Source organism: Bidens hawaiensis, unplaced genomic scaffold (assembly GCF_021521415.1).
Source record: "Bidens hawaiensis isolate Kalapana, Puna unplaced genomic scaffold, B.hawaiensis_p1.1 tig00016274_1, whole genome shotgun sequence".
Lineage (NCBI taxonomy): Eukaryota > Viridiplantae > Streptophyta > Magnoliopsida > Asterales > Asteraceae > Bidens > Bidens hawaiensis.
The window spans coordinates 182,073-206,207 of NW_027492489.1; the positions used below are offsets into that span (position 1 = coordinate 182,073).

At 37.6% G+C, this 24,135-nt stretch overlaps 1 pseudogene across 1 annotated transcript; it reads left to right on the forward strand.

Annotated features, from left to right (window-relative positions):
• The first annotated feature begins 223 nt into the window (after window positions 1–223).
• On the forward strand, window positions 224–23,855 carry LOC143551189 (putative pectate lyase 12; annotated as a pseudogene). Its single transcript, XR_013138456.1, has 4 exons — window positions 224–533; window positions 2,680–3,585; window positions 22,485–22,687; window positions 23,666–23,855. The product of XR_013138456.1 is annotated as a putative pectate lyase 12 (transcript).
• Window positions 23,856–24,135: the final 280 nt, after the last annotated feature.

Below are 24,135 nucleotides of genomic sequence, written 5' to 3' on the forward strand. Positions count from 1 at the left end.
TAGTCATATGACTTTGGATTAAATGTTTGCATCATTGATAAATTAGAATGCTTTCATCAATTAGTAGATTGAGCAATACAACTTCCTTTAGAAATCTATCGAGCATCTTGAAGTATTTAACACCCATATCTAGCTCTATAAATATTGGGGTAGTTCAAAACGTTGTAAAAAAAGAAAGGCTTTTATAAATGCTTGACACATAGTCAATTTATCAATCTATCCTTTTTCCTTTTAAAACCTACCCCACCTCAATTTCCTTATAAATCATCATTCACCAGTCACCACCAATGGAGGCTGACTGAGAACTAACCACTCACCACTTCTCCATCTCCACCATATTCTCTCATATTTACCGTTATACCCTTCTTCCTTAAACACAATCTAATGGAGCATAGAAGAACCTACATTATGGTGTTGTACACTATGTTACTTGTAAACATAGTTCAAGAAACTGATACATCAATGGTGTTCAAGAATCTAACACTACCTGGCCAACACCCTTCTCCTGACCTTGTTTCTCAAGATATTCAAAGGTACATCATTTTCTGGACAATGTACCTTACTTTACTCATATTAAGTTATGTGCTTTGTTGAATTAGGATTGTTTTTAGTATATTTAAGGATGTTACTTTGGGTTAAAAGCAGATTGTGATTGGATGAGCCATAATTTTTGTGAGCCAATATTTTAAAACTAGAATAATTTAAACACATTACATAATTTGGCTAAAAAAATATAAAAGAAAATAAAATGATAAGTATTCTGCACTAGTGGTAAAAAATGATGTATTTTGGCAAAAAAAAAAAATTAAAAATAAAAAAATGGCAAGCATAGAGCCATAAATTATCATTGGCCTAATTTATAAATTGGAATACTTAAATGAGAAAAGTGTAAGCAAATTACATATTACAGTAAAAAGAAGGTTTATATTATTACAAAAACATTATTTTCTTATGAAAAAAAATCCGTCAACAAAATTATGGCATATCAAGGTCTCTGAACACAATTATTGCATATTAACCCAAAATATGACAAATATGTTGTAATATTAATGGTAAAATAAATTATATATTTTGACAAAAAAAAGGTGTTTATAGTAAATTAGTATAGAGCCATAAATCTTTATGGGCCAAAATTTAAAAGTTTGTAACAAAAAGAGCAACTTGAAAACAAATTATATAAATTGGTAAAAAAAAGTTATAAATAGTTCTATTAACAACAAAACAAATGATTAGTACGATGTGTGGTCTGTAAAGTGTAGTATTTAGTCATTCAAAATAAAGTATGTTAAATAGGCCATTAGTGTATGTTTTCTTTAACTACCAATTTTTATTAAAAGCTATAAATGTATGTAATATTTTTACAAAAACATAATATTTAATGGCTCGTTTTAATCCTTTCAGGTGTTTTGAAAGATTTTTTTCTCTGTTACTATACCACAAATTTCTGAACAATCGTTTTACATTAATTGTTAAATGTAGTTAGGTTTGTAAATAAAATAATATTTAATTCAGCATTTTTGATGATTAAAGTGTTTATTGATATAAGAAATGAAAACTTGTAGACAAAATTTGGTACTTTGTAAAGAGGATTAATTGATGTTTTTCCTTTTAATTATACTTGAGCCCAGTGTTAATATAATAATATAATTGCTCCACTTTTTACTTTTTCTTTGTTCAAGATATCATAAGTTGGTCCCCTGTTGACGATTTATGCACTTTTGCTTTCTATTTTACAAAATCCATACCCCCTAACCAATCTCAAATTATCCGTTAAGATTATGTGAGCATTAAAATCTTTATAGAGGCTAGATACGTTACATATTATTTATATTGGTTTTGATAAAAGACATATAATAATTGATATAAAGTTCTATTAAAAAGATACCTTTTTAACCTTATATTTTAAAATTAAATGTGACTATCCAACTTGAAATGTTTTTGGATCTGACCACTAATTACGGTTTTTAGAAACGACAACGACACTAGTCATGTTGATTTGGTTATCGAAAGGGTCTATTTTGCGCCGCTTTTTTTCTTTAGAAAGCATTATTCTACAATAAATTTTATAAAAATAGTAAAGATGATTTACGAGTATAATACATAAACAGTACCCATATTTCTAAAATAAAAGACAATATAATTTAAATGTTTCCAACTTATAAATAAAACGCTAAAACTGTCGATACCAAATGATGAACCATGCCATATACATTTCAAACCCGCCAAAATCATTTTAAATTGTCCTATCAGTTTTCTTTTCTTTTTTCTTAGAGGCAAATTTCTTCTAATTTATGGTACTTAAAACCCGTGTTTGGGTATATAAAAGACTTTCTCTCTACCATTCGACCACCAACTCCACTGGTCCAACCAATTTTCTAACTACATATGAACACCACATTCAGCATAAGTCATTTTACTAATATTATTAGCTCCATCCACAACAAATACAAAATAAAACATGACTAGACTAGTAGACTTCAACCTACATATGTGTAATCTTCCTTGCATATATTAGTTACACTCACTTGGTATATTGACTGCAATAACTTTTGTCACATAAAGACAATAACAAATGAGACCAATTCATGGCTATAAACAACTACTTACACACTTACACACTAACAAAATTACACATTTATTATTGACTATTAGTAAAATATAATTACCCTTTTTACGCAGGAAGGTAAATATGTCGATTACAAGAAGACAAATGCTAACATCCTCCAACGTTGACTCATCAACCTCATGTTTGACCGGCAACCCAATTGACGACTGCTGGTGTTGCGACCCAGACTGGCACCTCAACCGCCAGCGCCTCCCCGACTGCAGCATCGGCTTCGGCCAGTACGCAGTCGGCGGGAAAGGGGGCGCTATTACGTCGTTACTGACTCCTCAGACAACGACGTAATCAACCCCCACCCAGGCACTCTCCGGTACGCCGTCATCCAAACCGAACCCCTCTGGATTGTCTTCCCAACCAACATGCACATCCAACTGTCCCAATAACTAATATTCAACAGCTTCAAAACGTTAGACGGTCGTGGCGCCAATGTCCACGTCACCGGTGGCGGCTGCATTACATTACAATACATAACAAATATTATTATCCATAATATACATATCCACCATTGTTACCAATCCGGTAACACCATGATCCGGTCCAGCCCGACCCATTTCGGGTACCGAACGAAATCAGACGGTGATGGCATATCCATATTCGGGTCACGGGATATTTGGATCGATCACTGCTCGTTGTCACATTGTAAAGACGGGTTGATTGATACCGTTATGGGGTCAACTGGAATAACGGTTTCTAACAACTTGTTTTCGCATCATGATGAGATGATGTTGCTAGGACATAGTGATGATTACTTGCCGGATTCCGGTATGCAGGTGACGATCGCGTTTAACCATTTCGGGAAGAATTTGGTGCAGAGGATGCCGCGGTGCCGGAGAGGGTATATACATGTGGTTAATAATGTGTATTCGAGGTGGGAGATGTATGCGATTGGAGGGAGTGGGAATCCGACGATTAATAGTCAGGGTAACCGGTATACTGCTCCGGCTAATCGTAATGCCAATGAGGTACATAATTACGAATTTTTTCCCAAAAGAGCGTTGGTGGAAAAACTATTTACCAAAAAGAGTGTCCATTGAGAAATATTTACCAAAATGATGTTGTTGGCTAGCTTTTTGTTTCTCACTCCTACTATTATTGGATAACTAAGATGGACCAATGTCATGTCCTTATTTTTTTTTATTTAAAAAATAATGTGTAAATATCAATCTAAAATTAATACTCCATTTTACAAGCTAGTTGAAAAAATTATCCGGTCAAGCACTGAAATTTTTAATAAACATATACTACTAATGAAATCTATATTTAAAAAAAATTAAGAAAAAGCAACTATTTTTATCTATAGTATATATATAATACATGAGACATGAGCAAATTAAGATACCTCATTTTTAAGTAATTTACAATTTTTATTGTTTAAGGTACATCTTACATAGCATCCAAGACAAGGACAAACTTGTCCATTGAAAAATATGTCATGAAATAGTTACAACATTACCCCCTCAACTTTACTCAACTTTTGTAAATTTAAAAAAATAATTACTACTTTGAACATTTATCTTTACCCATAGATTCATTTTAATTTTAAATGTAAATAACTTCCCACCAACGATTTGCCAACGGCCATAATTTTTTCATACGTTAATATTTTTTATAAAAAATTGCACCATAAAAATGAGTATTGTCACACCCCGACCAAAGGCGGCCGAACATGCCGAGGTGTAACGATTGCCCATAAGCGCATGACACTATTTAAAGCGACAATATTTAACAAACTTATTTCATTTCACAACATCGAAAATGTCACATAACCAAATATTCATAAGTCAAATACAACAAAATATAGCAAATCAAATATTGTTCATTTTTGCTAATATCCTAACGGTATTTGTGTCATTTTCTTCACCGAACTCCATAATCAACCTAGATGCAAACCTGTAACATTTCATAAAATAAAGTTGTCAACACAAAGGTTGGTGAACAATTCATAAGTTTGAACAATAGATATATAGTATGAAAAGCCACAAAACTAGTATACAAAACCATAAATAATAGCTATAAACTTGGATAAATTGACAATCGCTAATAGAATTACGTTAGCGCCACCTAGCTACAAGGGATTGCCAAGTAGTCTAGGATTTAATAGAATATCGTTGGTTGCATTACGTTAACGACACCTTACTACAAGGGGATGCCAAGTAGTCTAGGATTTATAGATTCCACCAACCGAAAGCGATAAACACATAGGCATATAAGCATAGAACACCAAATCGAGCAATTATTCAAGTAAAGTATACCCCTAAACATGTTAGGGCGGTTCCCCTGAAGATGCTTGAAACGAAGTTTGTCTTTTTCGCTTCGGGGCATTCGCTGTGTAAAAACACATTCTCCACATATTCGAACCATTGCAACAAGGTAGTCGCACAGTTGGTTCCAAAGAATTCGGACGGGTTGGCACTAGTAAATTGTTTAAACAGGTAGGATGCGGGTTTGGGTTCAATAGTTGCAACAACGGGTGCGGGTTGGTTTGCTTGTATTTGGGTCATAAGTTCGGGAATCACCGCGGCCATTTTCTTGGCGACGAGAGCGGCCATACGTCGGGTGGAGTCATATCGCGGTTGGCGTCTTAGCGGAGGCATGCTAACATTTATAAAGAAAATGGGATAAGTTTTGGATAAAAGGAAATGAATAGAAAGGTGTATAAAATAAAATGAGATTTCGATTTTTGATTTGTGAATCCTAGAGTTAGTATGGAGAAGATGTTAGTGTCAGATAAAATATAAAACTTTGTTTATAAATAACAAAACCGTAAACAAAACGTAAATGATTTTTTTTTTTTGAGATAGTTAAGGCTTGAAATTTTGAGATTTTATAGAGTCGGAAAAATCGTGCGTGAAATCACCACGACTTGATATTCCAACACTAAGTAAAAGGTTTTATAAAACACCACGTTGGGGTCTAAACATGTGCACGAGATCACCGCGACTTTTTCATATTTTAGACTCAAATAACAATGATAACACAATAAATCGAGATACAACGTCATGTCAAAACACTAGCACACGAACCACCGTAGTACTATTGTTTTAACACCGAAAATTAGGATGGCGACCGGAACGCTCGCATTCGACTACTTACAGAATTGACATTTATAACACGGTTTATGGCCTAGAAAACGAGCATTATAACTCAACCATCCTAGGTAAGTAAATCACCTTCGATCATTGGAATCTTTTTGTCAAATGGTCATTTTATAATGTCTCGTTTTCTATGATGGCTACAAACCCGATATAAACGCAACCTTTAAGGGATTTGAAACAACGGGATCCAAGTTAATCTTGTAATCCATAAAACACAATGAAAATCTACTTTTTGCGTTGTAAGGTAAGGATACCTTGGAAATACTATGAAAGTGTGTGTATGTGAACATTTAGGATATTGGTGAATTTTAAACAAGTTTATAAATAAACATGCGATATGAACAATTAAATAGAGTAAACACGTATGAACACACGTATAGGACCCTAAGTATAACAATTCTAGGTCGTTACGTCTAACCACCTATCTTAATTGTCATCGCTCTGATACCAATCTGTCACACCCCGACCAAAGGCGGCGGAACATGCCGAGGTGTAACGATTGCCCATAAGCGCATGACACTATTTAAAGCGACAATATTTAACAAACTCATTTCATTTCACAACATCGAAAATGTCACATAACCAAATATTCATAAGTCAAATACAACAAAATATAACAAAATATAGCAAATCAAATATTGTTCATTTTTGCTAATATCCTAACGGTATTTGTGTCATTTTCTTCACCGAACTCCATAATCAACCTAGATGCAAACCTGTAACATTTCATAAAATAAAGTTGTCAACACAAAGGTTGGTGAACAATTCATAAGTTTGAACAATAGATATATAGTATGAAAAGCCACAAAATTAGTATACAAAACCATAAATAATAGCTATAAACTTGGATAAATTGACAATCGTTAATAGAATTACATTAGCGCCACCTAGCTACAAGGGATTGCCAAGTAGTCTAGGATTTTATAGAATATCGTTAATTGCATTACGTTAACGATACCTTGCTACAAGGGGATGCCAAGTAGTATAGGATTTATAGATTCCACCAACCGAAAGCGATAAACACATAGGCATATAAGCATAGAACACCAAATCGAGCAATTATTCAAGTAAAGTATACAACAACGTTTGTGGTTTAAGACTCAAGTATAAAGCATTTGATTTTAATAAGTATGAAATGTCACCCCAAAACAAAAGATAGAAAACAGGGTATGAAGTTACTCACGTTCAAGTATAAAACTTGATCGGTAAAAGATGAATAACCGGATGGATGAAGTTTAACGAGCAAGGCCTAAATGACAATAAAATCTTGGATTTAGAATGGTTGTCTTGAAGATCTTTAAATAAAATAATTGTTGCAAAAAGTAACCAATTACAGTTCAATGTTTAAAATGTAACTATTTAAGAATTTATAATAACAATCCTTTAAAAATGTAAGTTTACTCGAAACCGGGTTAAAGTATCTAACCTTAATATTTACTTAACCAATGTTAAGTAATAAGGTGGGAAAAAATGCTAAAATGCAAGTTCCTTTGGGACAAAGATACTAAAACGGGGTTTTAACGAGTGTTCGGGTTGTCGATTCGGGTCATGACAAATGGTCAAACCCAAAGTCAACTTTCCAACATATTAATTGTTATGAGATAACTCATTAAAATATACTAACACTTAACCAAGTATGTAGATCTATTGTTTAGAACTAACAACGCACGTTAAGCGAGTGTTCGGTTTTGTCGGTCCAAACTATGTGATGAGATCAAGTTGGATCCAGCAATTCCAAGTACTTAAGAAAATAATTAAAATCAGTTTGTAAACTATTTTTAAAGAAATATACAAGTCTTTATAGCTAAAAACACACTTGTGTGTCTTATGTAACACCCCGACCGATGGCGGATTATACATCGGGGCGCCACGTATTGTTTCATTACTCGTGACACTATTTGGGTGTCAATATTTAATAAATACATTTCATTGCGCACGCGCAGAACATGACATAAAGTAACATAAATCATATCATAACTTAAAATATTCAAATAACATAAACTTGTCTTGTTACATTTTAAACTAGGTCCAAAAGAAAAGAAAACATCCTATGTGTCCTCAAGCTTCCAGAAACAGCTACAGCAAACCTGAACATGTGTTAAAATAAAACGTCAACACTTGCGTGTCGGTGAGAAATCAAGTTTAGTAGATATAAATAGATAACAATATCTGCGCGCATCATGTGTATAACTGGTGTTCAACAAGGGTGTCATCAGATTGTGATCAAGCCTTAGATCATAGCTCATAGTTCAATCCGTGCTCCCAATTGAGCACAAAAACAAGAAAACTGTGCAAGTGTAAACAAAAGAGAAATCATAAACGATAGTTCTCCCGTGTTCATCTAATGGATCCATGAAAACTGCGGAATAGGCCGACAAGACGGTTAATGATCCACACATACAAATAAATAGCCAAGTCTACGTCCATAACACATGGGGTTTTGCGCGACAAAAGTTCATAAACAAGTTTAAGACTCAAGTTTGTACGAACACATGAACATCCCAAAACATTAAAAAAATAAAAAGGGATTAGATACGAGATTACTCACCTGAAAAAGGTATGTTGAAAGATAATGCAAGAAACAAGCACAAGTTAACCTATAAATAAAAGTTTATTGGTTTAATGATTTGTTTTATGCCTTGAATATATGTTAGCATAGTAATATGTATCTTTAACAAATTATTATATATTATATATTACCGGAAATCTGGGCAGGACAAGGGAAAAGACGAAGGCAGAGAGAGGAGGCGGCTGAGGAACAACGGCAGAGGGCAAGGAGAAGAGAGCAGAGGAGTTTAAGTGTTTGTGTGTGTAGTGTTAAATAACAAGAAAAATAGTATTATATATAGGGAAACCCTAGGGAACACAATCCCTTAAAAAGAGGAAAAGATCTTATCAAATCAGACAAAAGATATTAAAAAGCAAAAGATTCCAAAAGCAAAAGATATCAAAAGATATGGCAGCAGGGGAACAGGAAAAAGGGCTGACAGGTTACAGAACAAAGCATGGGAGGAGTCAGAGAAAACACTGTACAAGACATGCAAAAGAAGATTTCAAAAGATTATGTCAGTCACTTTTTCTGTCAACCAATAGGGTTGGTGCGCATGCTGCGCCGAAAGTGGCTTTTCGGACAGATGTTGGAACTGACCTAAAGAGCTCAAAAGATAAGATATCACAAAAGAATACAGGCTTACCTAAACAGAAGAAAAGACTTAAGGTCTAGCGCGAGAAGATTCGAGCGCACGCGCGAGGGCGAAGGCAGACAGAGGAAAATCCTTAGCGCGCCGCGGGAAGAACTAAAATCCTTAGCGCGCCGCGGGAAGAATTACCATTCTTAGCGCGCCGCGGGAAGAACTACAAATCCTTAGCGCGTCGCGGGAAGAACTACAAATCCTTAGCGCGTCGCGGGAAGAACTACCATTCTTAGCGCGCTGCGAGAAGAACTACAATTCTTAGCGCGTCGCGGGAAGAACTACCGTTCTTAGCGCGCTGCGAGAAGAACTACAATTCTTAGCGCGCTGCGAGAACAGTTCGCCTCGCGTATCGCTGGAACAACTGGTCTTCACGCAGGCTTCCTTGTAAGGAGTCTGGCGCGTGGAGCTGCGCAGACATCCTTAGGCGGGAAGAACCAAAGGACAAGCAAAGAGGTTTCAGGCTCAAGGGTTAAGCAGAGGGGCGGGACGGCGACAAGAAAGAGAAAGAGGCGGGACGGCGACAAGAAAGAGAAAGAGGCGGGACGGCGAAGAGAAATTATTATTATTAGTAAGTAATATAAAAATATATATATATATATATAAATAATTTATTTAAATGTTAAATTTTACAAAGATTAAATAATCAAATTTTAAATCATAAAAGAATCGGATTCGAAAACGGGTACCTGGGTCGGGTCGGATTCGGGCAGTTGTCACAGTCTCCCCTACTTTAAGAAATTTCGTCCCGAAATTTATCTCGAAGTAGGTTGCGCAGAGAAAAGGTGCGGGTACTTGATCTTCATCTGATCTTCCCTTTCCCAAGTGAACTCGGCTCCGCGCTTGGACTGCCAACGAACTTTAACAATCGGGATGCGACTGCGCTTGGTTTGCTTTACCTCGCGATCCATAATCTCAACAGGCTTCTCAACGAAATGCATAGACTCATCAACTTGAACTTCATCAAGTGGTATGTGGAGGTTCTCATCAGCTAAACATTTCTTGAGATTGGATACATGGAAAGTTGGATGCTGTAACATCCTAAAATTTTTATAATGTTAAATAAAAGAAAGTTATGTTTAGTGATTTCACGTTTTAGTTATTTAATGTCGAGTAAGGAACGGGTCATGGGCTTAGATTACGTAAGATGGGTTAAATGAGAATGGGCCTTGGGTCCGTGGGCTTGAGAGATATAAATACCCATCCCAAGCCCAAGATATCATTTTATTTCCATCTTTCTCTTTTACACACTCAAAAACACACACATAACCGACCGAGATCCGAAGTCGAGACCCGAGATTTTGCTGGTAGATCTGAGTTGGAAAGGTAAGAACTAATCCCGCAAAGCTAATATTACTGAAAATGGTTAGGATTTGACGGGTTAATCGGACCCGAAACACAACTGCCCAAATCGGACCCCTAAAACGTCGATTTTAGGCCGATTTGATGGTTGGGATTTGTAGGCGCCGATCATACGATTCCGTGGGTACCAAAATCGAGTTATTTGGCTAAGAAACGAAGGAGTTATGGGCAAAACAGATCTGCAGCGCGACAACTTCGCCTTCATCTGGGCAACTTCGCCTTCAAGCGATGAACTTCGCCTGCAAGCTAAGTTCGCCTGATGAACTTCGCCTGCAAGCCAAGTTCGCCTGATGATAAGTTCGCCTGAAGCCAAGTTCGCCTGATGGCAACTTCGCTGAAATGGTAACTTCGCCTAAAAGCCAAGTTCGCCTGAGGTTTAACTTCGCCTAAAAGCCAAGTTCGCCTGAGGTTTAACTTCGCCTAAAAGCCAAGTTCGCATGAGGTTTAACTTCGCCTAAAAGCCAAGTTCGCCTAAGGTTTAACTTCGCCTGAAGCCAAGTTCGCCTAAGGTTTAACTTCGCCTGAAGCCAAGTTCGCCTAAGGTTTAACTTCGCCTGAAGTGAAGTTCGCTTAGAAAATAAATTAAAAACCTAATGGAAAATGTGTTAAGGCAGTTATCGAAAATAAAATTTTTCCAAGCTGACCTGGCAGCTTAACCCCAGCCAGGGGCTCTGCCCCTTGGACCCCGCTAGGGGCTGCCGCCCCTAGAACCCCGCTGCCAGGGGCGCTGCCCCCGGACCCCCGTTCGTTGTGGGTCATATATAGATAGAAATACAAAACGAGAAGTAGTAGTTAATTGATATGTGTAAATATTATACAGTTAGCCGAGCCCAGTTAAAGAAAGGAATTACGATCAACGGCGAGCGTAACAGGATCCAGGTGAGTTTCTAGCCCCATTCCTTGTTATGTTTTCGGGGCTGTGTGCATACTTGATGTGTTGTTAATACATTTATCCTAAGTGATAAGTGTATGCCATATGTGATATATGTGATATGTATGAATGATTGCTTGATGGTTCGTGAACGATCTTCGGATATTGCACGTACTGTCAGGTTGTAACGTTATAAAGCCATATGCGATATATGTGATATGTACGAATGATTGCTTGATGGTTCGTGAACGATCTTCGGATATTGCACGTACTGTCAGGTTGCAACGTTATAAATATGGCAAGTATGATATGTATGTTTATGTGTATGAACGTAATAAAGTTAATAAAAGAAGGAAATGACGGTTGTATGGTTACGAAAAGGGTACCAAGCCCTAATAATACTCGAGGTATGTTGCATGGTTGTATAGTAACGAAGAGGAAACTGAACCCTACTAATATTCGAAAGCAAGGGACCAGACCCTTATAATATCTGTGATGTTAGGGACCAGACCCTTATAATATCTGTGATGTTAGGGACCAGACCCTTACAATATCTGTGATGTTAGGGACCAGACCCTTATAATATCTGTGATGTTAGGGACCAGACCCTTACAATATCTGTGATGTTAGGGACCAGACCCTTATAATATCTGTGATGTTAGGGACCAGACCCTTATAATATCTGTGAGGTTATAGGGCGAAAGGCTCTTTAAAACGTATGATTATGAATGTAAAGAAAGTATGTAAGTAAGAATGAAGGTATGAGTACTTATGTGTGTATGAAAGAAAGTTATGAGGTTAAGTACGTATGTATGTAATAAGGTATTGTATGGTATTGTATGATTAACTAGAACTCACTCAGCGTAGCTGACTTTTAGTATGCACGCAGGTGAGTAGGTAGAGACAGCTGGCTTGAGTGGAGGACACATGGCAGAAGACTAAAGCCTGGCATCTGAAGATCTGATATGTTTTATAAGTTATGTTTTGATTTTGAAAGACAAGAGGAATGTTTTAAGACATGATTATGAATTGATATGTAATGTTTTATGAAAGTTTTATATTCCGCGTAAAGTTTTTAATTAACTCTGATATTTAGAACTGTGTTTATGAGTAAATCCAACACGAAAGTAGGGTTACCGGTAACGGGGCCTTACAGATGCACATTGCTGAGCGCGGGCGGCAGGTCTAGTTTGTAGGCAACTTTTCCCACCCTCGCGAGAATCTTGAATGGACCAACATAACGAGGTACAAGCTTACCTTTCTTCCCAAAGCGGACAACACCCTTCCAGGGCGACACTTTGAGGAGAACAAGATCACCAACTAGAAATTCGAGAGGCTTCCGCCTACGATCTGCGTAACTTTTCTGTCGGCTTCTGGCAGTCAGCAGATGATCACGGATCTTGGCGATTTTATCGGTTGTCTCTTGAACTAGTTCGGGTCCTGTGATTTGAACTTCACCCACTTCGTTCCAACAAATCGGTGAACGGCACTTTCGACCGTAAAGTGCTTCAAATGGGGCCATACCGATACTAGAATGATAGCTGTTATTATAAGAGAACTCGATCAGAGGTAGGTGCGAATCCCAATTACCTCCAAAATCAAGAACACAAGATCGAAGCATATCCTCAAGGGTTTGAATGGTTCGCTCAGACTGTCCGTCAGTCTGAGGATGATATGCAGTACTCATGTCCAAACGAGTTCCTAACGCATATTGGAGAGATTTCCAAAAGCGAGATATAAAACGGCCATCGCGATCGGATATGATGCTCAAAGGAGTACCATGACGGCAGACAATTTCCTTGACATATAGATGCGCAAGTTGCTCAACACGGTAGGTTTCACGAATGGGCAGAAAGTGGCAGACTTGGTCAATCGATCCACTATTACCCAAATGCTATCATGTTTGCTTGCGGTCAAGGGTAACTTGGTGATAAAGTCCATTGCTATACTTTCCCATTTCCACGCGGGAATTTCAGGTTGTTCGAGCAAACCAGATGGGCGTTGATGTTCAGCTTTTACCTTAGAACAAGTTAGGCATTTAGCTACGAACACAGCAATATCCTTTTTCATACCAGGCCACCAATAAGAAAGGCGCAAATCTTTGTACATTTTGTCAGCACCAGGATGAACGGAATACCGAGATTTGTGCGCTTCACTCAGTATGACAGAGCGAAGATTCTCATCATTGGGGATCCAGATGCGATTGAGATAACAGAGAATTCCACTCAGATTAGGGACAAAATGCGCTTCTGCGCCACACGCTAACTCGGCGCGAAGGTTGCCATTGCTGATGGATGCGCGCTGCGCGTCGCGAATGCGCGATTCAAGATTGCTTTGAATCGGCGCAAAGCGAAGCTGCGTGCGCGGCAAGATACAGTTAAGTTGGCAGGGTTTTCGGCTGAGCGCATCAGCTACCGCATTAGCCTTTCCAGGGTGATACCGGATCTCACAATCGTAATCGCTGATGAGTTCGTTCCATCGGCGTTGTCTCATGTTAAGATCCATTTGATCAAAAATATGCTGAAGGCTTTTATGGTCGGTGTAAAGGATACACTTAGTACCGTAGAGGTAGTGTCTCCAGATTTTCAAGGCAAATACAACTGCACCAAGTTCGAGATCGTGAGTCGTATAATTCTTCTCATGAATTTTGAGTTGCCTTGACGCGTAAGCGATAACCTTGCCTCGTTGCATAAGTACACAACCGAGACCTTGGTTGGAAGCATCACAATACACGACAAAATCATCATTACCCTCTGGTAAAGTTAGAACAGGAGCTTCGCACAACAATCGCTTGAGCGTTTGAAAAGCTTCTTCTTGCTTCGAGCCCCAAATATACGGTTTGCCTTTGTGCGTTAAAGCTGTTAAAGGCAAAGCGATCTTTGAGAAGTTCGAAATAAATCGCCGGTAGTAACCAGCTAAGCCCAAAAAGGAACGGATTTCGGTAGGAGTGGATGGCGTAATCCAGTTCTTGATTGCTTCAATCTTGGATGGGTCGACATGAATACCCATCTTGTTTACAACATGACCAAGAAACTGTACTTCATCCGACCAAAACTCACACTTGGAGAGTTTGGCAAAGAGTTGCTCGGTTTGAAGCTTTTGCAACACCAACCGAAGATGTTGCTCATGCTCGGCCTTGGTTTTAGAATACACCAGAACATCATCGATGAACACGATCACGAATTTATCCAAGAAAGGCCTACACACCCGATTCATTAGATCCATGAAAACAGCGGGTGCGTTGGTTAAACCGAAGGGCATGACCAAGAATTCAAAATTACCATAGCGGGTTCGAAAAGCAGTCTTGGGAACGTCCTCTTCGCGGATACGCAACTGGTGATAGCCAGAACGGAGATCGATTTTGGAGAAACAAGAGGCACCTTGGAGTTGGTCAAAGAGGTCGTCAATACGCGGTAAGGGATACCGGTTCTTAATGGTGAGCTTGTTCAGCTCGCGGTAATCAATACACATGCGAAACGTACCATCTTTCTTTTTAACGAACAACACCGGAGCACCCCAGGGCGAAGAGCTAGGGCGAATGAATCCTTTAGCGGTCAACTCTTGGAGTTGACTTGCTAATTCTTGCATCTCAGCGGGTGCAAGTCGATAAGGAGATTTGGCTACGGGGGAAGCACCAGGGACAAGATCAACACGAAACTCGACTTCCCGAGCGGGAGGTAAACCAGACAGATCATCGGGAAAGACATCAGGAAAGTCACGCACGATAGGGATTTCGCGAAGTTTCTTCTTTCCTTCATCGGGTTTGACCACATGGGCTAAGAATGCAACACATTTCTTCCGCAAAAGTCTTCGGGCTTCAGTGCATGACATAAGTTTAAGTTAGATGGTTTCTCGCCGTAGATATGCAGATCACCATTTTCTCGAGGAATGCGAATCATCTTTTTGGCGCAAATAACTTCGGCGCGATTTTGCGAGAGCCAGTCCATACCGATAATCACATCAAAGCTTCCAAGCGGCATAGGAATGAGGTCGATTAGAAAATCATTTTCGTTAAGGTTAAGCGTGCAATCTTTGATTACGGAGTTTATTAAAATAGTTTCACCATTAGCCAATTCAACTGAAAAGTTTTCGTTTAAGTTTATGCGTGGTCGCGCAAGTTTCTGCTCAAATGCGCGAGAAATAAAACTTCTATCGGCGCCAGTATCAAAAAGTATGGATGCATATTGTCCGTTAAGTAAAAATGTACCATTAACCACGTCATTATTCGCTTGCGCTTGGTGCGCGGTTATATTAAAAGCTCGGCCACGCGTCACTTGGTTTGAAATTTGGTTAACTGGGTTCGCTTGCGTAATCTGTACTTGCAGTCTCGGGCACGCGTTCCGGAAATGACTGGGGTCACCGCAGTTATAGCACGACCTGGGTCGTGGATTAGGGTATGTTGGTTGTGGGTTTAGCGGGTAAGTTGGTGGTGTTTGCGCGATTGGGTTGGCGGGAAGGACTCTACAGTTTTCAGCAGTGTGACCAGTACGGCCACATCGGTTGCATTGTCGACATGGGATTTGAGTTGGGTGATGAAGTCTACAGGTTGGGCAAAAAGGTTGGTTTCCTGTGTAAGGTTTCTTAGTTGACGGGGCAGGGAGTGCGGGATTGGTCAAGGCATAAGTATGGACTACAGGGGGTGTTGGGTAAGTTGACAGTGGGTTAGGCGCGTAAACTGGAGGTTGGTAGGTGGGTTGCTGGACAATGGGCGGGTTGGTAAGCGCATAGGCTTTGCGCCTGCGCTTGAGGTTGTTACGGTTTGAGGGTTCTGGCTTGGTTTCTGTTGGTTCTGGGACAGTCTTGGTGGGTTTGGTCTTTTCGGCTCCCCGCAGGAACAGGGTTCCTGCCCTGACATGGTTGTCGCTGAGCACAGCGGCCAACTCGATGGCGTCAGAGAGGGTTAGTGGGTTCCTGGCCCATACAGAATCTTGGATTTCCATGGGGAGACCCCCAAGGAACTTCTCGATGGCTCGGCGGGAAGGGGTAACTAGGTGCGGGACAAGCAAACTAAGTTCGTGGAAGCGCGTCGCGTACTCGCGCGCTTCGCCACTGTACTGTTTCAGGTTCCAAAACTCTTCCTCCAGGCGCTTTACTTCGTTGGGAGGGCAGAACTCTCGCGTCAAGATTTCCTTGAATTCTCCCCAGAGCATGCTAGAAGCAGCCTCTGCGCCACGCGCATGAGCTACTCCGTTCCACCAAGTAAGCGCCCTTGATTCCAGGACACTAGAGGCATATAAGGTTCGTTTGTCTGGAGGGCATTGGGTATGGAGGAAAGTGTTTTCAATTTTCTCGAGCCACTGGAGCATCACGGTGGCTCCTTCAAGTCCGGTGAATTTCGGAGGGTTACCCGCATTAAAGGATTTAATATTGTATCCGGAGGGGTTGGGATTATTTTGGTTCAAGGCTTGGGCTATTGCGGCGGCCATTTCCTGGGAACGTTGCTGTCTACTTCTGCGCGCTGCTTCTCTCCTCTGAAATCGGCGAGATAGCGGAGGCATTCTATAAAAGTTTTAATTTTTGTTAATATCTTGGTAAGGGAAATCGTTTTAGCGCAAAGTATATCGTCGCAAAGCTTGTTTCGCGGAGTTAAATGCTATCAAATTTGGAAGTAAAATATGAATTTAAATGCAAACTTAATACAGGTAAAGAATTCGAATTGAAAATCGACAATTCATGTATCACCATGACTTTTCGAATTCTCAATTTAAAATATCGAGTAAATGAATATTGGAGATTGACAATTCATGTATCACCATGACTTTTCAAATCTTAAATTTAAAATATCGAGTAAATGAGCATTGAAGGTTGACAATTCATGTATCACCATGACTTTTCAAATCTTCAATTTAAAACATAAAGTTAATGGTAATTGAAAATCAACTATTCATGTACCACCATGACTTCTCGGATTTTCAATCCCCACAACAAACGAATATGTAAGTAAAGAAATAGATTGAAATTTAACAATAAAAATCGAAAGATCGCGAATAAAACATGAAATCAAGTGCTGCGTATGCGCCAGCATATTTTATAAATATCGAGTAAATATCAATTAGCGCGCAAACATGAGATATTTCTCATGCGCGAGAAGGGACTCTTAGGTATTCTAGGTCGTTACGTCTAACCACCTATCCTAAAGTCACGGAGCTCTGATACCAATCTGTAACACCCCGACCGATGGCGGATTATACATCGGGGCGCCACGTATTGTTTCATTACTCGCGACACTATTTGGGTGTCAATATTTAATAAATACATTTCATTGCGCACGCGCAGAACATGACATAAAGTAACATAAATCATATCATAACTTAAAATATTCAAATAACATAAACTTGTCTTGTTACATTTTAAACTAGGTCCAAAAGAAAAGAAAACATCCTATGTGTCCTCAAGCTTCCAGAAACAGCTACAGCAAACCTGAACATGTGTTAAAATAAAACGTCAACACTTGCGTGTCGGTGAGAAATCAAGTTTAGTAGATATAAATAGATAACAATATCTGCGCGCATCATGTGTATAACTGGTGTTCAACAAGGGTGTCATCAGATTGTGATCAAGCCTTAGATCATAGCTCATAGTTCAATCCGTGCTCCCAATTGAGCACAAAAACAAGAAAACTGTGCAAGTGTAAACAAAAGAGAAATCATAAACGATAGTTCTCCCGTGTTCATCTAATGGATCCATGAAAACTGCGGAATAGGCCGACAAGACGGTTAATGATCCACACATACAAATAAATAGCCAAGTCTACGTCCATAACACATGGGGTTTTGCGCGACAAAAGTTCATAAACAAGTTTAAGACTCAAGTTTGTACGAACACATGAACATCCCAAAACATTAAAAAAATAAAAAGGGATTAGATACGAGATTACTCACCTGAAAAAGGTATGTTGAAAGATAATGCAAGAAACAAGCACAAGTTAACCTATAAATAAAAGTTTATTGGTTTAATGATTTGTTTTATGCCTTGAATATATGTTAGCATAGTAATATGTATCTTTAACAAATTATTATATATTATATATTACCGGAAATCTGGGCAGGACAAGGGAAAAGACGAAGGCAGAGAGAGGAGGCGGCTGAGGAACAACGGCAGAGGGCAAGGAGAAGAGAGCAGAGGAGTTTAAGTGTTTGTGTGTGTAGTGTTAAATAACAAGAAAAATAGTATTATATATAGGGAAACCCTAGGGAACACAATCCCTTAAAAAGAGGAAAAGATCTTATCAAATCAGACAAAAGATATTAAAAAGCAAAAGATTCCAAAAGCAAAAGATATCAAAAGATATGGCAGCAGGGGAACAGGAAAAAGGGCTGACAGGTTACAGAACAAAGCATGGGAGGAGTCAGAGAAAACACTGTACAAGACATGCAAAAGAAGATTTCAAAAGATTATGTCAGTCACTTTTTCTGTCAACCAATAGGGTTGGTGCGCATGCTGCGCCGAAAGTGGCTTTTCGGACAGATGTTGGAACTGACCTAAAGAGCTCAAAAGATAAGATATCACAAAAGAATACAGGCTTACCTAAACAGAAGAAAAGACTTAAGGTCTAGCGCGAGAAGATTCGAGCGCACGCGCGAGGGCGAAGGCAGACAGAGGAAAATCCTTAGCGCGCCGCGGGAAGAACTAAAATCCTTAGCGCGCCGCGGGAAGAATTACCATTCTTAGCGCGCCGCGGGAAGAACTACAAATCCTTAGCGCGTCGCGGGAAGAACTACAAATCCTTAGCGCGTCGCGGGAAGAACTACCATTCTTAGCGCGCTGCGAGAAGAACTACAATTCTTAGCGCGTCGCGGGAAGAACTACCGTTCTTAGCGCGCTGCGAGAAGAACTACAATTCTTAGCGCGCTGCGAGAACAGTTCGCCTCGCGTATCGCAGGAACAACTGGTCTTTACGCAGGCTTCCTTGTAAGGAGTTTGGCGCGTGGAGCTGCGCAGACATCCTTAGGCGGGAAGAACCAAAGGACAAGCAAAGAGGTTTCAGGCTCAAGGGTTAAGCAGAGGGGCGGGACGGCGACAAGAAAGAGAAAGAGGCGGGACGGCGACAAGAAAGAGAAAGAGGCGGGACGGCGAAGAGAAATTATTATTATTAGTAAGTAATATAAAAATATATATATATATATACATAATTTATTTAAATGTTAAATTTTACAAAGATTAAATAATCAAATTTTAAATCATAAAAGAATCGGATTCGAAAACGGGTACCTGGGTCGGGTCGGATTCGGGCAGTTGTCACATCTTAAGCGAGTAAAAGTCGGTATAGTTCGGTTTGGTTCGGTCTCCATCTCACAAATAGTTCATAGATGGTTTCTACATACCCAAATATCATAGAACTTGTATATTGGTTTATAAATGAAGAAAACTTAAATTTTACAACTAAAAAGTTAACTACAAGTCTTTTAAGCAAAAGTTTTGGTTTTGTTCGGTTTCCATCTCCCAACGAGTTCATAGATGGATTCCATATGCTTAATATCAAAGAACTTGTAAAAATGATTTTTGAAACTCAAATCTAGCAATAAACATGTTTAAATAATTATTTTAACAAAACTAGTAAACAAAAGTTTGGTTTCTGGTTTGGACTAGTTTCGGTTAAACCGAGGTTAGTCTTATACAAACCCACACCATGGAACTTGTAAATAAGATGAACAACCTAAAAGGGTTAGAAGTTAGTCATAAGTGATATGTATAATAAGTTATGTGTGTGTATATATATATCAAGAACACGAAGTCCTCCATGAAGCCTTGCCTTATGACATTCGAAACTTAACCAACCGGAGTCGGTGAAGTAACAAATAAAGGAAACAAGGTGTGTGTATTATATATATGTTGTACCACCATATTCAAGTGTTAGTAATATTAGATGAACACGTTAAAATGAAAGACTATAGTTAGTTGACCTTAAGAAATCAAAATAACAAAATGTTGAGATGAATACTTGGATTTGAGAGAGATTTGGAGAAGATGAACAACCAAAATGGTGTATGGAGCCTTGTTTTTATAATGGTAAGAGTATGGTTCATACAAATAAGGTAAAGATGCATGTGATGGTTGAAATGGTTAAACAAGTTTTTGGTAAATGGCAATAATAGTCCCCAAAGTTTGGTTTAAGTCATTTTAAGGAGTTTTAAGGACCAAAAAGAATGTTTTCAAGATCCAACAAGTGTAAAACAATATTGTAACATAAAATCCATCATTTTGATTATATCATAAGCTTTGGTTTACAAAATGGGTCGGTTTACATGTTAAACGAATACAAAAACGAATACAAACGAGACCCGAAATTATCGAATGTCACGAGTATTTTATTGTCTTTAATTTGGGTATGATATTGCTATAACTTTTCAAATAAAATAAATTACATATTACGTATGGGTGTTCACAATTCGGTTTTTAACGGTTTTCCAAGTAATATTGTGAGCCAAACCGTTGGTTCGATTTTTTTTGTTATTAAGAACCGAAACTAAACCTTTGAAACTTTAAACTGAATCGTTACTAATGGTTTGATTACACGCATTGAGTTTCAATAATAAGTCGACCTTCCGGTCCGGTTTTATATAACCATTTTTTTGTATAAACCGTAAACCAAACGTTTGCTATGGTTTGAACATTCGGAAACCGGCTGACCAAGGGTAATGATTGGTTCAAACGTTGTTCGTTAATTGTTACATGATTACTATGATTTTTGTTACCCGCCGCATCGCGCGGGCACCCGTCTAGTTACACTTTAAGAGCTAAAAGAAAAACTATTTTGCAGAAAAGAAGACAAATATATATTTAAAAAATTTCCTGTTTGAGCACTGAATTGTTTAATAATTTAATAAGACCTATATTTTAAAAAACTAGTTTTAATATTTTTTTTAAGATTTATAAGAAATATAAGTTATTTTGGAAAAAAAACAAACAAATAAATATGTATTTAAAGATTCATAAACCAAATCATGAGTTTCAAATTTTTATATATGTATAACATTTTTTTTTCCAATTCATCGATTTTATTAAGAACTCATCCCCATTGAGCATTAAAATATTTAAAAAAACTTTTATTTTTAATAAAACAAATATTTAAAAAAATCAGCCTTTAATAATTTTTATGATTTAAGAAAATAAAAACTATTTTGGAAAAAAGAACAAATAAAATAAATAATTTATTTAAAAAAAGTTTATTACCTAAATATGTACTTTTGATTTAAGAAAAAGTTATACGTATGTTAAAATAATGGTGTTTCATAATTCGATTAAACTATAACATTTTAGAAAAGCGTGAAGTTTATATAATGAAATGATAAAACACCCTTTGTAGTAAACCATATTAGGTTTTATTTTATATATAAAGATGCAGTATAAATTTAAAAAGAAAAAAAAGGAACAACGCATACTTATAATTTGTAAAAATGTTATATATTTTAGATTGATATTAACACTATATTTTTTAAATAAAAAGAAAATAAAGACATGACATGGGTCCATCTTAGCTATCCAATAAGAGTAGGGGTGAGAAACAAAAAACTAGCCAACAACACCATTTTGGTAAATATTTCTCAATGAACACCATTTTAGTAAATAGTTTTTTCATCAACACTCTTTTGGGAAAAAATTCCATAATTACATATATTATAATTAGGACTGTCACTTTTATCAGCAGCTTAAAACCTGACCCAAGAAACTGTTAAGATGAACCCAAAATACCCGTATCCATGGAAACCTAAACCGAATTCGTGAATCGTGATACCCGAACCATTCTAATTCGGTTCGGTTACTGGTTACTCATTTATGGATATCGGGTAAACTCGGAAAACCGGTTCTACACCCTAATTATAATAAAATTGCCTTAAAATTTGACACTTTTTACTTATTTAGTTGATTATTGATAGGTGGTTTATTGTAGATGATTTCTAAAACTAATTCTAACTAGGCAAGTGATCAAGTAGTTGGGTTTAAGTCGGGGTTGGACTTAACTTTTGTTAAATTAATTTTTAAAATTTTTATTAAACATAAAATTTGAATTTTTCTTTAACTACTTGCAATATTTGTTTTAGAAATTTTAGATATATATTATTTCTTAATTTTTTTTATTTTACATTTTGACATATATTTTATTAAAAACCTTGTTTTAAAATAGAGTAGTCTTATCTTATAAATTAAAACGTAATAACAACTCTGCTTTTAATATAATTTACATATGAGTATAAACAAAAGTTTTTTTTTAAGTTTGCTTAAAACCGTTTCCAACCCCTAAATACTTGCCTATGTTACAATAAGTTTCAGAAATCATCTACACACTTAACCACCACATATTCGAATTTTGATGATTTTAACGGGAAAAGTTGATCGAAAAGGTGACAAAGAGGGTGGAGACAGCACAAGAGCATTGGAAGGGATGGAATTGGAGGAGTGAAGGGGACATTCTTATAAATGGAGCTTTTTTCGTGGTGTCAGGCGAAGGGCTAGAGCTTAAGTACGAGAAAGCGTATAGTGTAGAGCCGAAATCAGCGGCCTTGATTGACCAACTCACCATGCATGCCGGTGTGCTCGGTGGCAGGTTCAATCCTATCACTTTTAGTTGGTTAGACCAATCGGTTGGTTTGTTGTAATTAGTTCGGTTTATTCGGGTTTTCTTTTTCTGTTGAAACCGAACAAAACCGAATTCAATAATTTGAAACTGAACCGAAAATTGAAGTCGAATTGGTGTCAACCTAAAAACCAAATTTATGTAAACAATACAATTCTTTTACATAGTTTAAAACCAAATCATTTAAAACCAATACAAAACCAAAAACAAAAACATACAAATACGGTTTATTCAGTTTGAACTTGCTTGAGTAGAGGTGTACAAAAAAACCGGTTTGGGACCAGTTTTAGGCAAACTGAACCAAACCGGTTTGGGTTTAAAACCGGTTTCACCGTAACCGGTTCCCAGACCGACCTAAACTGCCAATTTCAAGACCGGTTCCCCTTTAGATCTATCAAACCGGTTTTAAAACCGAAACAATATGGCGTGACTAGGCCATCCTATCTTGCTTCTAAACCGGTTCGGTTTATAAACCAAACCGGTTTGAGTCAAACCGGTTTTGACCAGCCGTTGACCAAACCGGTTCGTTTTGGGTTAAAAACCGGTTGTGTACACCTCTAGGCTTGAGAGAAATGATATTGGGCTTTATAAAATATATTATTGGGCCAAATTGTAACAGGTGTATAATTTTAGATATAAAATTTGGGCTATTGGAGTAAATAGAAACTATAGAAGTAGGCATTGAGCCATATTAAATATGAGCTAAAAAAATTGTATTTATGGGTTCAGTTTATTCAGTATGAACTAGAATCTTGTAACCAGATACTCAATTCGGTTTTTGTTACAAATAAACCGAAAACCGAATTCGGTTTGGTTAAACCCTATACCGAATGCCCTAAAATTATGTAAAAATGGTTGTATAGTGTAATAATTTTGAAATTCTACCCTGAAGTCACAATCAATCCATTACTTCGCCGAATCTAAAGATGGGATTTCAATAACTTGCAGGAGCAATAAGCTTGGGAAGTGGACCGATGGCGATGGTAATGGTGACGGAGGTGTAGATGATGAAAATGACTATGGTGAAGATAGTGATAGGTCTTCTAAGCCAATTACTATGACTTTTATTTCATCTTTCTTGATTGCATTGTTATCGTTCTTGTTTATGTGTTCTTCTTGCGATCGGTTTATGTTGTGACAAAACTATTTCGGAAAAATTTATTCGAATTAATTTTGAATCGACAAGGGATTCGAGTTAATGTATTCTTGTATATCTTTATCGAGTATTCGAGTTGGTTGATAAAACAATATCAAACTTTTTATTCTAATTTTGTGTTTACCAACTTTTCATTTAAAAAAAGAACTATTTTATCGTTTTGGGCTATAAAGGTAAAATAACGGGCTTTAACCAATGATGTTTTAACATTTGAGTCCTAAAAATTATTTATTTTTTTACAAATATGACGATTTGACCCTCT